This window comes from Pleurodeles waltl, unplaced genomic scaffold (assembly GCF_031143425.1).
Source record: "Pleurodeles waltl isolate 20211129_DDA unplaced genomic scaffold, aPleWal1.hap1.20221129 scaffold_39, whole genome shotgun sequence".
Taxonomy (NCBI): domain Eukaryota; kingdom Metazoa; phylum Chordata; class Amphibia; order Caudata; family Salamandridae; genus Pleurodeles; species Pleurodeles waltl.
In genome coordinates, this window is record NW_027150097.1 from 4312118 (window position 1) to 4325262 (window position 13145).

General features: G+C 48.0%; 1 non-coding gene across 1 annotated transcript; it reads right to left on the reverse strand.

Annotated features, from left to right (window-relative positions):
* Positions 1-2480: 2480 nt before the first annotated feature.
* Positions 2481-2552, reverse strand: TRNAE-CUC (transfer RNA glutamic acid (anticodon CUC)). Its single transcript has one exon. It is a non-coding gene; the product is annotated as a tRNA-Glu (tRNA).
* Positions 2553-13145: the final 10593 nt, after the last annotated feature.

The following is a 13145-nucleotide window of genomic DNA, read 5'->3' on the forward strand; positions in this document are numbered from 1 at the left end:
TGTGGGATGGTCCTCATTTTCTGTTACAAGAGTACCTTGGACATTTGGATGCAACTGACTAAGATGTAGTAGGGAGAGGATTAAAAAGAAAGCAATTTATCAGATACTGATTTCTTGTGAATAACTTTATAATCTAATTTTTTGTTACTATCGCAACTATTAAACACAAAACAATACATGGTGTTTATAAATTTTAACACTCTCTCACATCAAACAACTCCACCTTTCCTGCCAAAGGAACTTCGAACTTCTGTTTGTAACAAAATTGGACTGTTGCTAGGGACTTTCCGTACACAGTCATCTCAGCAGCTACTAGTAGGAACTGCTGGGTTTTCGTGCCAGATGTGATTGCTGAGCTATGCTGGGCCAGTGTCATGTAGTGACTTGAAAGTGTGGGTGAGGAATCTGGAATGTGCTATTTTGTATATGGTAAACTAGTGGAGCTCCTTTAGGTGTGATGTGAGTGCTTCATGGGAGGTTGAGAGTGATTCCGGCCGCCGATTTCTGAATGGACTTCAGTTTTTTCTTGATCCAGACATAGAGGGTGTTCCCATAGTCTAGCGGGTTTGTGACGAGGGCATGCATGGCGGTTTTCCGGATGCTGATTGGAAGCCATTTGAAAATCTTCCTCTGCATCTTCAGGGTGTGGCAGCATGAATTGTCGATGGCATTGACTTCACAGCATATAGGAGACTTATATTTAAATCCAATTTGCACAAAACAACACATAACTTCTAACACAACAAACAACACTCAACACCTCACCACACCCAGTGTTAATGCACACCATCCAGCATGCACATTAACGAATATTAGTGCAAACTATATCACAGCTCACTAGGACTCCAATTAACATAGCACAATGCACGGCCTGCTCAACTTCACTAGAGACCCCTCATCGCCACAAAACACTTCACACCTACACAAATCAATACCACAAGACCTCACTACAGGACACGCCCCCCTAGGGTAGTATCCAGCCTCAAATCATAACTGCTGCTTTCCCATTCCATCACAAGTACCGTTGCCACCTTTTCGAGAAGCTATATTGGTCACCTGTTCGCATTTTAAGATGCTGAAAAGGCCCGTATCTGGTTTTTAAATAGATCTTTATAGGATACTGTCTGTTTTCATTTCAAATGTGCCCTTTCGGTCTTTGTTTATTTTAATTATCAATCCTGGGACATTAGGGCAGCTGTAGATCATAGTTGAAAGCACTTTCTTTTTAGTATGCAACCGTAAGAAAAAATACTGGCTTTAAGTGATTCTTCTCATTTTTGTACCGGCAGGGACATTAAAATTCCGATCACGCTGGTAGAAAATCGGCCAGGTGGCAACCCTAGTTACAAGCATGGATTCCATGCCACATACTAAAATCCCTACCACACGCCATGTCACTTGGCATTCACAAGTTCTTCCTGAAGACTATACCCAGCCGTGCACTGCATTCTTACTCCCAGTTCGCTCATTCACACCCCAGACCAACCAACTCACATTGTCCTAGTGAAGCATACAATAGATCTAATGGAGGGGTTGTGAGCCTTGTGGGAGGTGATAGGGGCAGACAGGAGGTAATGTTGGGGTGGGAAACATGTTTAAGAACTCAAGGAATCAAAGAGGCAGGGACAAAAAGAAATAGCGCCAAGAAGGAAAACATGACAGAATGGGCATTTGGATATATACAGTAGAAAACACAGAGACAAAGAAACACAGGGATGGGGTGGAAAGTAGTATATGTTGGGGGGGGGGTTTGGTGCAAGGGTGGGGGGGGGGCTGATCTGGACAAAAGAAGCTTTATAGAATGGTTAAGCCACACCCACGCGTTTACATCCTGGTTACTTACATGCCAACATTTTAGAAGAGAAAAGTGAAAGATTACAAATAATAATCGGGAGAATGTACTTCTCCCATCGACTTCTATTGAAAGAGAGGCAATTTCATGCGGGAGATGGCCAAAATAAAGCCATTCTTGCTTAAAAATCGGGAGTTTCCCGCTTGAATCGGGTCTCTTGGCGTGTGTGTGATTGCTGCCCCGCAGGTGCACAATAAATAAGGGCAGAAATGTGCGAGAATAAACAAGAGAGGCTCAGCTAACATTCTGCAAGCTGTGCATTTTAGTTGTTTAATTGAAAAAAGAGAGTCTGTGAAAGTCAGACGCTGTGACCTTCACCACACGTGTCAGGACAGATGCCACGGACCAGCAGAGATCTCGTCGTCGTGGTACAGTTTCTGCCTGGACATGTGCACAGGGACCCAGAGCACTGGCATGGCAAACAGGGGCAGAGAGGAAACAGTGCTCTTCTAGTCTGTTTTCTATGTCGTTAATACACATGAACTGCTGCTATTCTTCTCCCTTTGCTCGAGTGCTTACAGGGGACGCCACTATGTAGGAAAAATAATAATTAGCAAACACGAAACCATCAAGTAGTTGAGCAAAATATAGTGCTCGAATAAAAATAGATTTAAAGAAAAAAGACACCTTCCCTGACCGGGAATCGAACCCGGGCCGCGGCGGTGAGAGCGCCGAATCCTAACCACTAGACCACCAGGGAGTACGGATTTGTATTTTTCAATAGGTTTCAGATCGCACTACAGTGACAGTCATGTTGTACATCTTAATATACATAGGATGCGGCAAGACTCTCACAAAGTGATGCACAGAATGAAGCACCTTCAGTCGGACTGAGCACAGAAATGACTGACATTGCTGCTAAAACATGGTGACTTTTGCCAGATTCCAACATATCGCCTGTTTGGCTCGCCTTGCTTTTATATCCTCGTTGCCCCTCCTCTGACACTCATCCCTTCCGGGAACAGAGGAAAGAGAGGAGAAGGACATAACAAAGGGTAAAAGCCTGAGGCCAGGTTTTTTCACTCTGTGGAGAATGTGTTACACGGTGTACCATCAAATAAAAAATATACATTAAAATAATTACGCGGCTGCATTATACATTTTGGACACATGCAATGCAAATCTGAGGTTTCTTTTTATGTCAAACTATAGCATAGGAATTGGGGGTTGGGTGTGAAATGAAGAGGGGTCGGCCCACAGCACCAGAAACACTAACTAAAACAATGAAGGTCGTGTGCAGATTATAAACATTAAAAAAACACTTTAAAAAGGGTGATAAAGGAGGAGGCGAAACTATTATCCGTGAAAAAAACTAAAAGGGACGAGAAAAATAATCTCAATATTTCTTCACTCCTTCAAAATGGCAGAAGTCACCCACAATTCGTTGGTTTGTGAGCCTGTCAGTGTTGTTCACCATAACACAAATATGTGTAAGTTGCACCAAAACAATTGAACAAATGTCAACTCTCGTTAACGTAATTTGCTAAACTTTTGCGAACTACCCACAGGACCGGACTCAGCAGATGTCTAAATCGAGACAGTGAAACTCTGGAGCAAGCCAGGCCTCGGAAGAGAGTGCACAGTCTGGAGCAAGGATGATTGGGGTCAGTAGAGAGGCCCTCTGTTGCTGACAGACAGCTGTTGGTCAGCTGAGGGGCCTGGCTGCGGCTAACAGGGCTGTCACTCAGCACCGCCTCCTATCTATGTGTGACTAACAGAGGTGCCTGCTCACAGTACTGCATCCCGTCTGTGTCTAACAGAGGCACCTGGCATCCGCAGTGTGATCTCTTTGTGGCTTACAGAGACAGCTGGCTTCAGCAGTGTGGACTGTCTCTGGCTAACATAGGTAGCTGATGGCAACAGAGTGAGCTGTCAGTGGCTAACAAAGATGGCTAGTTTCACAAGTACGGCTAACAGTGGTGCTGACTTCAGAAGAATTATCAGTCTGTGACTAACACAGGTGGCTGATATCAGCACTGTGGCCTATCTGCAGCTAAAGTTAACAAAGGAGGCTGCCAGCCACCAGTGCATGTGTGTGTGTGTAAGGAAATGCCTCCTTGGCATGGTTGCCCCCTGACTTTTTGCCTTTGCTGATGCTATGTTTACAATTGAAAGTGTGCTGAGGCCTGCTAACCAGGCCCCAGCACCAGTGTTCTTTCCCTAACCTGTACTTTTGTATCCACAATTGGCAGACCCTGGCATCCAGATAAGTCCCTTGTAACTGGTACTTCTAGTACCAAGGGCCCTGATGCCAAGGAAGGTCTCTAAGGGCTGCAGCATGTCTTATGCCACCCTGGAGACCTCTCACTCAGCACAGACACACTGCTTGCCAGCTTGTGTGTGCTAGTGAGGACAAAACGAGTAAGTCGACATGGCACTCCCCTCAGGGTGCCATGCCAGCCTCTCACTGCCTATGCAGTATAGGTAAGACACCCCTCTAGCAGGCCTTACAGCCCTAAGGCAGGGTGCACTATACCATAGGTGAGGGTACCAGTGCATGAGCATGGTACCCCTACAGTGTCTAAACAAAACCTTAGACATTGTAAGTGCAGGGTAGCCATAAGAGTATATGGTCTGGGAGTTTGTCAAACACGAACTCCACAGCACCATAATGGCTACACTGAAAACTGGGAAGTTTGGTATCAAACTTCTCAGCACAATAAATGCACACTGATGCCAGTGTACATTTTATTGTAAAATACACCCCAGAGGGCACCTTAGAGGTGCCCCCTGAAACTTAACCGACTATCTGTGTAGGCTGACTAGTTTTAGCAGCCTGCCACAAACCGAGACATGTTGCTGGCCCCATGGGGAGAGTGCCTTTGTCACTCTGAGGCCAGTAACAAAGCCTGCACTGGGTGGAGATGCTAACACCTCCCCCAGGCAGGAATTGTCACACCTGGCGGTGAGCCTCAAAGGCTCACCTCCTTTGTGCCAACCCAGCAGGACACTCCAGCTAGTGGAGTTGCCCGCCCCCTCCGGCCAGGCCCCACTTTTGGCGGCAAGGCCGGAGAAAATAATGAGAAAAACAAGGAGGAGTCACTGGCCAGTCAGGACAGCCCCTAAGGTGTCCTGAGCTGAAGTGACTCTAACTTTTAGAAATCCTCCATCTTGCAGATGGAGGATTCCCCCAATAGGGTTAGGATTGTGACCCCCTCCCCTTGGGAGGAGGCACAAAGAGGGTGTACCCACCCTCAGGGCTAGTAGCCATTGGCTACTAACCCCCCAGACCTAAACACGCCCTTAAATTTAGTATTTAAGGGCTACCCTGAACCCTAGAAAATTAGATTCCTGCAACTACAAGAAGAAGGACTGCCTAGCTGAAAACCCCTGCAGCGGAAGACCAGAAGACGACAACTGCCTTGGCTCCAGAAACTCACCGGCCTGTCTCCTGCCTTCCAAAGATCCTGCTCCAGCGACGCCTTCCAAAGGGACCAGCGACCTCGACATCCTCTGAGGACTGCCCCTGCTTCGAAAAGACAAGAAACTCCCGAGGACAGCGGACCTGCTCCAAGAAAAGCTGCAACTTTGTTTCCAGCAGCTTTAAAGAACCCTGCAAGCTCCCCGCAAGAAGCGTGAGACTTGCAACACTGCACCCGGCGACCCCGACTCGGCTGGTGGCGATCCAACACCTCAGGAGGGACCCCAGGACTACTCTAAGACTGTGAGTACCAAAACCTGTCCCCCCTGAGCCCCCACAGCGCCGCCTGCAGAGGGAATCCCGAGGCTTCCCCTGACCGCGACTCTTTGAACCTAAAGTCCCGACGCCTGGGAGAGACCCTGCACCCGCAGCCCCCAGGACCTGAAGGACCGGACTTTCACTGGAGAAGTGACCCCCAGGAGTCCCTCTCCCTTGCCCAAGAGGAGGTTTCCCCGAGGAATCCCCCCCTTGCCTGCCTGCAGCGCTGAAGAGATCCCGAGATCTCTCATAGACTAACATTGCGAACCCGACGCCTGTTTCTACACTGCACCCGGCCGCCCCCGCGCTGCTGAGGGTGAAATTTCTGTGTGGGCTTGTGTCCCCCCCGGTGCCCTACAAAACCCCCCTGGTCTGCCCTCCGAAGACGCGGGTACTTACCTGCAAGCAGACCGGAACCGGGGCACCCCCTTCTCTCCATTCTAGCCTATGCGTTTTGGGCACCACTTTGAACTCTGCACCTGACCGGTCCTGAGCTGCTGGTGTGGTGACTTTGGGGTTGCTCTGAACCCCCAACGGTGGGCTACCTTGGACCAAGAACTAAGCCCTGTAAGTGTCTTACTTACCTGGTAAAACTAACAAAAACTTACCTCCCCTAGGAACTGTGAAAATTGCACTAAGTGTCCACTTTTAAAACAGCTATTTGTCAATAACTTGAAAAGTATACATGCAATTTTGATGATTTGAAGTTCCTAAAGTACTTACCTGCAATACCTTTCGAATGAGATATTACATGTAGAATTTGAACCTGTGGTTCTTAAAATAAACTAAGAAAAGATATTTTTCTATATAAAAACCTATTGGCTGGATTTGTCTCTGAGTGTGTGTACCTCATTTATTGTCTATGTGTATGTACAACAAATGCTTAACACTACTCCTTGGATAAGCCTACTGCTCGACCACACTACCACAAAATAGAGCATTAGTATTATCTCTTTTTGCCACTATCTTACCTCTAAGGGGAACCCTTGGACTCTGTGCATACTATTCCTCACTTTGAAATAGTGCATACAGAGCCAACTTCCTACATTGGTGGATCAGCGGTGGGGTACAAGACTTTGCATTTGCTGGACTACTCAGCCAATACCTGATCACACGACAAATTCCAAAATTGTCATTAGAAATTGATTTTTGCAATTTGAAAAGTTTTCTAAATTCTTAAAAGTCCTGCTAGGGCCTTGTGTGTTAAGTCCCTGTTTAGCATTGTCTTTTTAGAGTTTAAAAGTTTGTTAAAAGTTTGAATTAGATTCTAGAAACAGTTTTAGATTCTTAAAAAAGTATTCCAACTCTTAGCAAAATAATGTCTGATACAGAGATGAATGTGGTGGAACTCGACACCACACCTTACCTCCATCTTAAGATGAGGGAGCTAAGGTCTCTCTGTAATATCAAAAAAATAACCATTGGCTCCAGACCTACCAAAATTCAGCTCCAGGAGCTGTTGGCAGAGTTTGAAAAAGCCAACCCCTCTGATGATGACCTCACAGAGGAAGAAATTAGTGACTTGGAGGCCAATGTCCCTCCTCCAGTCCTAAATAGGGAGAACAGGACCCCTCAAGTCCTGTCTCCAACTGTGTTAGTCAGAAATAGTGAGTCCCTCACAGGAGGGTCCCACATTTCTGAAATCACTGAGGATGCTCTCAGTGAAGATGACCTCCTGTTAGCCAGGATGGCCAAAAGATTGGCTTTAGAGAGACAGCTCCTAGCCATAGAAAGGGAAAGACAAGAGATGGGCCTAGGACCCATCAATGGTGGCAGCAATATAAATAGGGTCAGAGATTCTCCTGACATGTTAAAAATCCCCAAAGGGATTGTGACAAAATTTGAAGATGGTGATGACATCACCAAGTGGTTGACAGCTTTTGAGAGGGCTTGTGTAACCAGAAAAGTGAACAGATCTCACTGGGGTGCTCTCCTTTGGGAAATGTTCACTGGAAAGTGTAGGGATAGACTCCTCACACTCTCTGGAAAAGATGCAGAATCTTATGACCTCATGAAGGGTACCCTGATTGAGGGCTTTGGATTCTCCACTGAGGAGTACAGGATTAGGTTCAGGGGGGCTCAAAAATCCTCGAGCCAGACCTGGGTTGACTTTGTTGACTACTCAGTGAAAGCACTAGATGGTTGGATTCAAGGCAGTGGTGTAAGTAATTATGATGGGCTGTACAATTTATTTGTGAAAGAACACCTGTTAAGTAATTGTTTCAATGATAAACTGCATCAGCATCTGGTAGACCTAGGACCAATTTCTCCCCAAGAATTGGGAAAGAAGGCGGACCATTGGGTCAAGACAAGGGTGTCCAAGACTTCAACAGGGGGTGACCAAAAGAAAGGGGTCACAAAGACTCCCCAGGGGAAGGGTGATGAGACAACCAAAACTAAAAATAGTAAAGAGTCTTCTACAGGCCCCCAAAAACCTGCACAGGAGGGTGGGCCCAGAGCCTCTTCACAAAACAATGGGTACAAGGGTAAAAACTTTGATCCCAAAAAGGCCTGGTGTCATAGCTGTAAACAGCATGGACACCAAACTGGAGACAAGGCCTGTCCCAAGAAAGGTTCCACTCCAAACTCCCATCCAGGTAACACTGGTATGGCTAGTCTCCAAGTGGGATCAACAGTGTGCCCAGAGCAAATCAGGGTCCACACTGAAGCTATTCTAGTTTCTGAGGGTGGGGTGGATTTAGCCACACTAGCTGTCTGGCCGCCTAACATGCAAAAATACAGACAGCAACTCTTAATTAATGGGACTAGAATAGAGGGCCTGAGGGATACAGGTGCCAGTGTCACCATGGTGACAGAGAAACTGGTTTCCCCTGGCCAATACCTGACTGGAAAAACTTACACAGTCACCAACGCTGACAATCAGAGAAAAGTACATCCCATGGCAATGGTTACTTTAGAATGGGGAGGGGTCAATGGCCTGAAACAGGTGGTGGTCTCCTCAAATATCCCAGTGGACTGTCTGCTTGGAAATGACCTGGAGTCCTCAGCATGGGCTGAGGTAGAGCTAAAAACCCATGCAGCAATGCTGGGTATCCCTGAACTGGTGTGTGTGAAAACAAGAGCACAATGCAAGGCACAGGGTGAACAAGTAGAGCTGGAGTCTGGAAGAATGGCCCAGCCTACCAAGAGAACAGGAAAGTCAGTTGGGAAACCAACTACAACACAGCAAAAGAAAGGGAACCTCTCTTCTCAGGAAGAAGTTCTGCCCTCTGAGGGAACTGAGCCTTTGGAGCTTGAACCTTATCAGGTTGAGCTCTTAGGCCCAGGGGGACCCTCAAGGGAGGAGCTGTGTAAGGGACAAGAAACCTGTCCCTCTCTTGAAGGCCTTAGGCAGCAAGCTGCTGAAGAGTCCAAAGGCAAGAAAAATGGAACGCATAGGGTCTATTGGGAAGATGGACTCCTGTACACTGAGGCCAGAGACCCCAAACCTGGTGCCACTAGGAGAGTGGTAGTGCCTCAGCTGTTCAGGAAGTTCATCCTAACATTGGCCCATGACATTCCCCTTGCTGGACATTTAGGACAAACCAAGACGTGGGAGAGGTTAGTCAACCACTTCTACTGGCCCAATATGTCCAACATGGTTAAGGAGTTTTGCCTCTCCTGCCCCACCTGTCAAGCCAGTGGTAAGACAGGTGGGCATCCAAAGGCCCCCCTCATTCCACTTCCAGTGGTGGGGGTTCCCTTTGAAAGAGTGGGTGTGGACATAGTTGGTCCACTAGAACCTCCCACAGCCTCAGGAAATATGTATATCCTGGTAGTAGTGGATCATGCTACCAGGTATCCTGAAGCTATTCCCCTTAGGTCGACTACTGCCCCTGCAGTAGCCAAGGCCCTCATTGGTATCTTTACCAGAGTGGGTTTCCCTAAGGAGGTGGTGTCTGACAGAGGTACCAACTTCATGTCAGCATACCTAAAGCACATGTGGAATGAGTGTGGAGTGACTTATAAATTCACTACACCATACCATCCACAAACTAATGGCTTGGTTGAGAGATTCAACAAGACATTAAAAGGCATGATCATGGGGCTCCCAGAAAAGCTCAAAAGGAGATGGGATGTCCTCTTGCCATGTCTGCTTTTCGCTTACAGAGAGGTGCCACAGAAGGGAGTAGGATTCTCACCCTTTGAACTTCTGTTTGGTCATCCTGTAAGGGGACCACTTGCCCTTGTTAAAGAAGGCTGGGAGAGACCTCTCCATGAGCCTAAACAGGACATAGTGGACTATGTACTTGGCCTTCGCTCTAGAATGGCAGAGTACATGGAAAAGGCAACCAAAAACCTTGAGGCCAGCCAACAGCTCCAGAAGTTTTGGTATGACCAAAAGGCTGCACTGGTTGAGTTCCAACCAGGGCAGAAAGTCTGGGTTCTGGAGCCTGTGGCTCCCAGGGCACTCCAGGACAAATGGAGTGGCCCTTACCCAGTACTAGAAAGGAAGAGTCAGGTCACCTACCTGGTGGACCTGGGCACAAGCAGGAGCCCCAAGAGGGTGATCCATGTAAACCGCCTTAAGCTCTTCCACGACAGGGCTGATGTCAATCTGTTGATGGTAACAGATGAGGATCAGGAGGCAGAGAGTGAACCTCTCCCTGATCTTCTGTCATCAGACCCAAAAGATGGCACAGTAGATGGAGTGATCTACTCAGACACCCTCTCTGGCCAACAGCAAGCTGATTGTAGGAGAGTCCTACAACAGTTTCCTGAACTCTTCTCCTTAACCCCTGGTCAGACACACCTGTGTACCCATGATGTGGACACAGGAGACAGCATGCCTGTCAAGAACAAAATCTTTAGACAATCTGACCATGTTAAGGAAAGCATCAAGGTGGAAGTCCACAAGATGCTGGAATTGGGAGTAATTGAGCGCTCTGACAGCCCCTGGGCTAGCCCAGTGGTCTTAGTCCCCAAACCTCACACCAAAGATGGAAAGAAAGAGATGAGGTTTTGTGTGGACTACAGAGGGCTCAATTCTGTCACCAAGACAGATGCTCATCCAATTCCAAGAGCTGATGAGCTCATAGACAAATTAGGTGCTGCCAAATTCTTAAGTACCTTTGACTTGACAGCAGGGTACTGGCAAATAAAAATGGCACCTGGAGCAAAAGAGAAAACAGCATTCTCCACACCTGATGGGCATTATCAGTTTACTGTTATGCCCTTTGGTTTAAAGAATGCCCCTGCCACCTTCCAAAGGTTGGTGAATCAAGTCCTTGCTGGCTTGGAGTCCTTTAGCACAGCTTATCTTGATGATATTGCTGTCTTTAGCTCCACCTGGCAGGATCACCTGGTCCACCTGAAGAAGGTTTTGAAGGCTCTGCAATCTGCAGGCCTCTCTATCAAGGCATCCAAATGCCAGATAGGGCAGGGAACAGTGGTTTACTTGGGCCACCTTGTAGGTGGAGGCCAAGTTCAGCCACTCCAACCCAAGATCCAGACTATTCTGGACTGGGTAGCTCCAAAAACCCAGACTCAAGTCAGGGCATTCCTTGGCTTGACTGGGTATTACAGGAGGTTTGTGAAGGGATATGGATCCATTGTGACAGCCCTCACTGAACTCACCTCCAAGAAAATGCCCAAGAAAGTGAACTGGACTGTGGAATGCCAACAGGCCTTTGACACCCTGAAACAAGCAATGTGCTCAGCACCAGTTCTAAAAGCTCCAGATTATTCTAAGCAGTTCATTGTGCAGACTGATGCCTCTGAACATGGGATAGGGGCAGTTTTGTCCCAAACAAATGATGATGGCCTTGACCAGCCTGTTGCTTTCATTAGCAGGAGGTTACTCCCCAGGGAGCAGCGTTGGAGTGCCATTGAGAGGGAGGCCTTTGCTGTGGTTTGGTCCCTGAAGAAGCTGAGACCATACCTCTTTGGGACTCACTTCCTAGTTCAAACTGACCACAGACCTCTCAAATGGCTGATGCAAATGAAAGGTGAAAATCCTAAACTGTTGAGGTGGTCCATCTCCCTACAGGGAATGGACTTTATAGTGGAACACAGACCTGGGACTGCCCATGCCAATGCAGATGGCCTTTCCAGGTTCTTCCACTTAGAAAATGAAGACTCTCTTGGGAAAGGTTAGTCTCATCCTCTTTCGTTTGGGGGGGGGGTTGTGTAAGGAAATGCTTCCTTGGCATGGTTGCCCCCTGACTTTTTGCCTTTGCTGATGCTATGTTTACAATTGAAAGTGTGCTGAGGCCTGCTAACCAGGCCCCAGCACCAGTGTTCTTTCCCTAACCTGTACTTTTGTATCCACAATTGGCAGACCCTGGCATCCAGATGAGTCCCTTGTAACTGGTACTTCTAGTACCAAGGGCCCTGATGCCAAGGAAGGTCTCTAAGGGCTGCAGCATGTCTTATGCCACCCTGGAGACCTCTCACTCAGCACAGACACACTGCTTGCCAGCTTGTGTGTGCTAGTGAGGACAAAACGAGTAAGTCGACATGGCACTCCCCTCAGGGTGCCATGCCAGCCTCTCACTGCCTATGCAGTATAGGTAAGACACCCCTCTAGCAGGCCTTACAGCCCTAAGGCAGGGTGCACTATACCATAGGTGAGGGTACCAGTGCATGAGCATGGTACCCCTACAGTGTCTAAACAAAACCTTAGACATTGTAAGTGCAGGGTAGCCATAAGAGTATATGGTCTGGGAGTTTGTCAAACACGAACTCCACAGCACCATAATGGCTACACTGAAAACTGGGAAGTTTGGTATCAAACTTCTCAGCACAATAAATGCACACTGATGCCAGTGTACATTTTATTGTAAAATACACCCCAGAGGGCACCTTAGAGGTGCCCCCTGAAACTTAACCGACTATCTGTGTAGGCTGACTAGTTTTAGCAGCCTGCCACAAACCGAGACATGTTGCTGGCCCCATGGGGAGAGTGCCTTTGTCACTCTGAGGCCAGTAACAAAGCCTGCACTGGGTGGAGATGCTAACACCTCCCCCAGGCAGGAATTGTCACACCTGGCGGTGAGCCTCAAAGGCTCACCTCCTTTGTGCCAACCCAGCAGGACACTCCAGCTAGTGGAGTTGCCCGCCCCCTCCGGCCAGGCCCCACTTTTGGCGGCAAGGCCGGAGAAAATAATGAGAAAAACAAGGAGGAGTCACTGGCCAGTCAGGACAGCCCCTAAGGTGTCCTGAGCTGAAGTGACTCTAACTTTTAGAAATCCTCCATCTTGCAGATGGAGGATTCCCCCAATAGGGTTAGGATTGTGACCCCCTCCCCTTGGGAGGAGGCACAAAGAGGGTGTACCCACCCTCAGGGCTAGTAGCCATTGGCTACTAACCCCCCAGACCTAAACACGCCCTTAAATTTAGTATTTAAGGGCTACCCTGAACCCTAGAAAATTAGATTCCTGCAACTACAAGAAGAAGGACTGCCTAGCTGAAAACCCCTGCAGCGGAAGACCAGAAGACGACAACTGCCTTGGCTCCAGAAACTCACCGGCCTGTCTCCTGCCTTCCAAAGATCCTGCTCCAGCGACGCCTTCCAAAGGGACCAGCGACCTCGACATCCTCTGAGGACTGCCCCTGCTTCGAAAAGACAAGAAACTCCCGAGGACAGCGGACCTGCTCCAAGAAAAGCTGCAA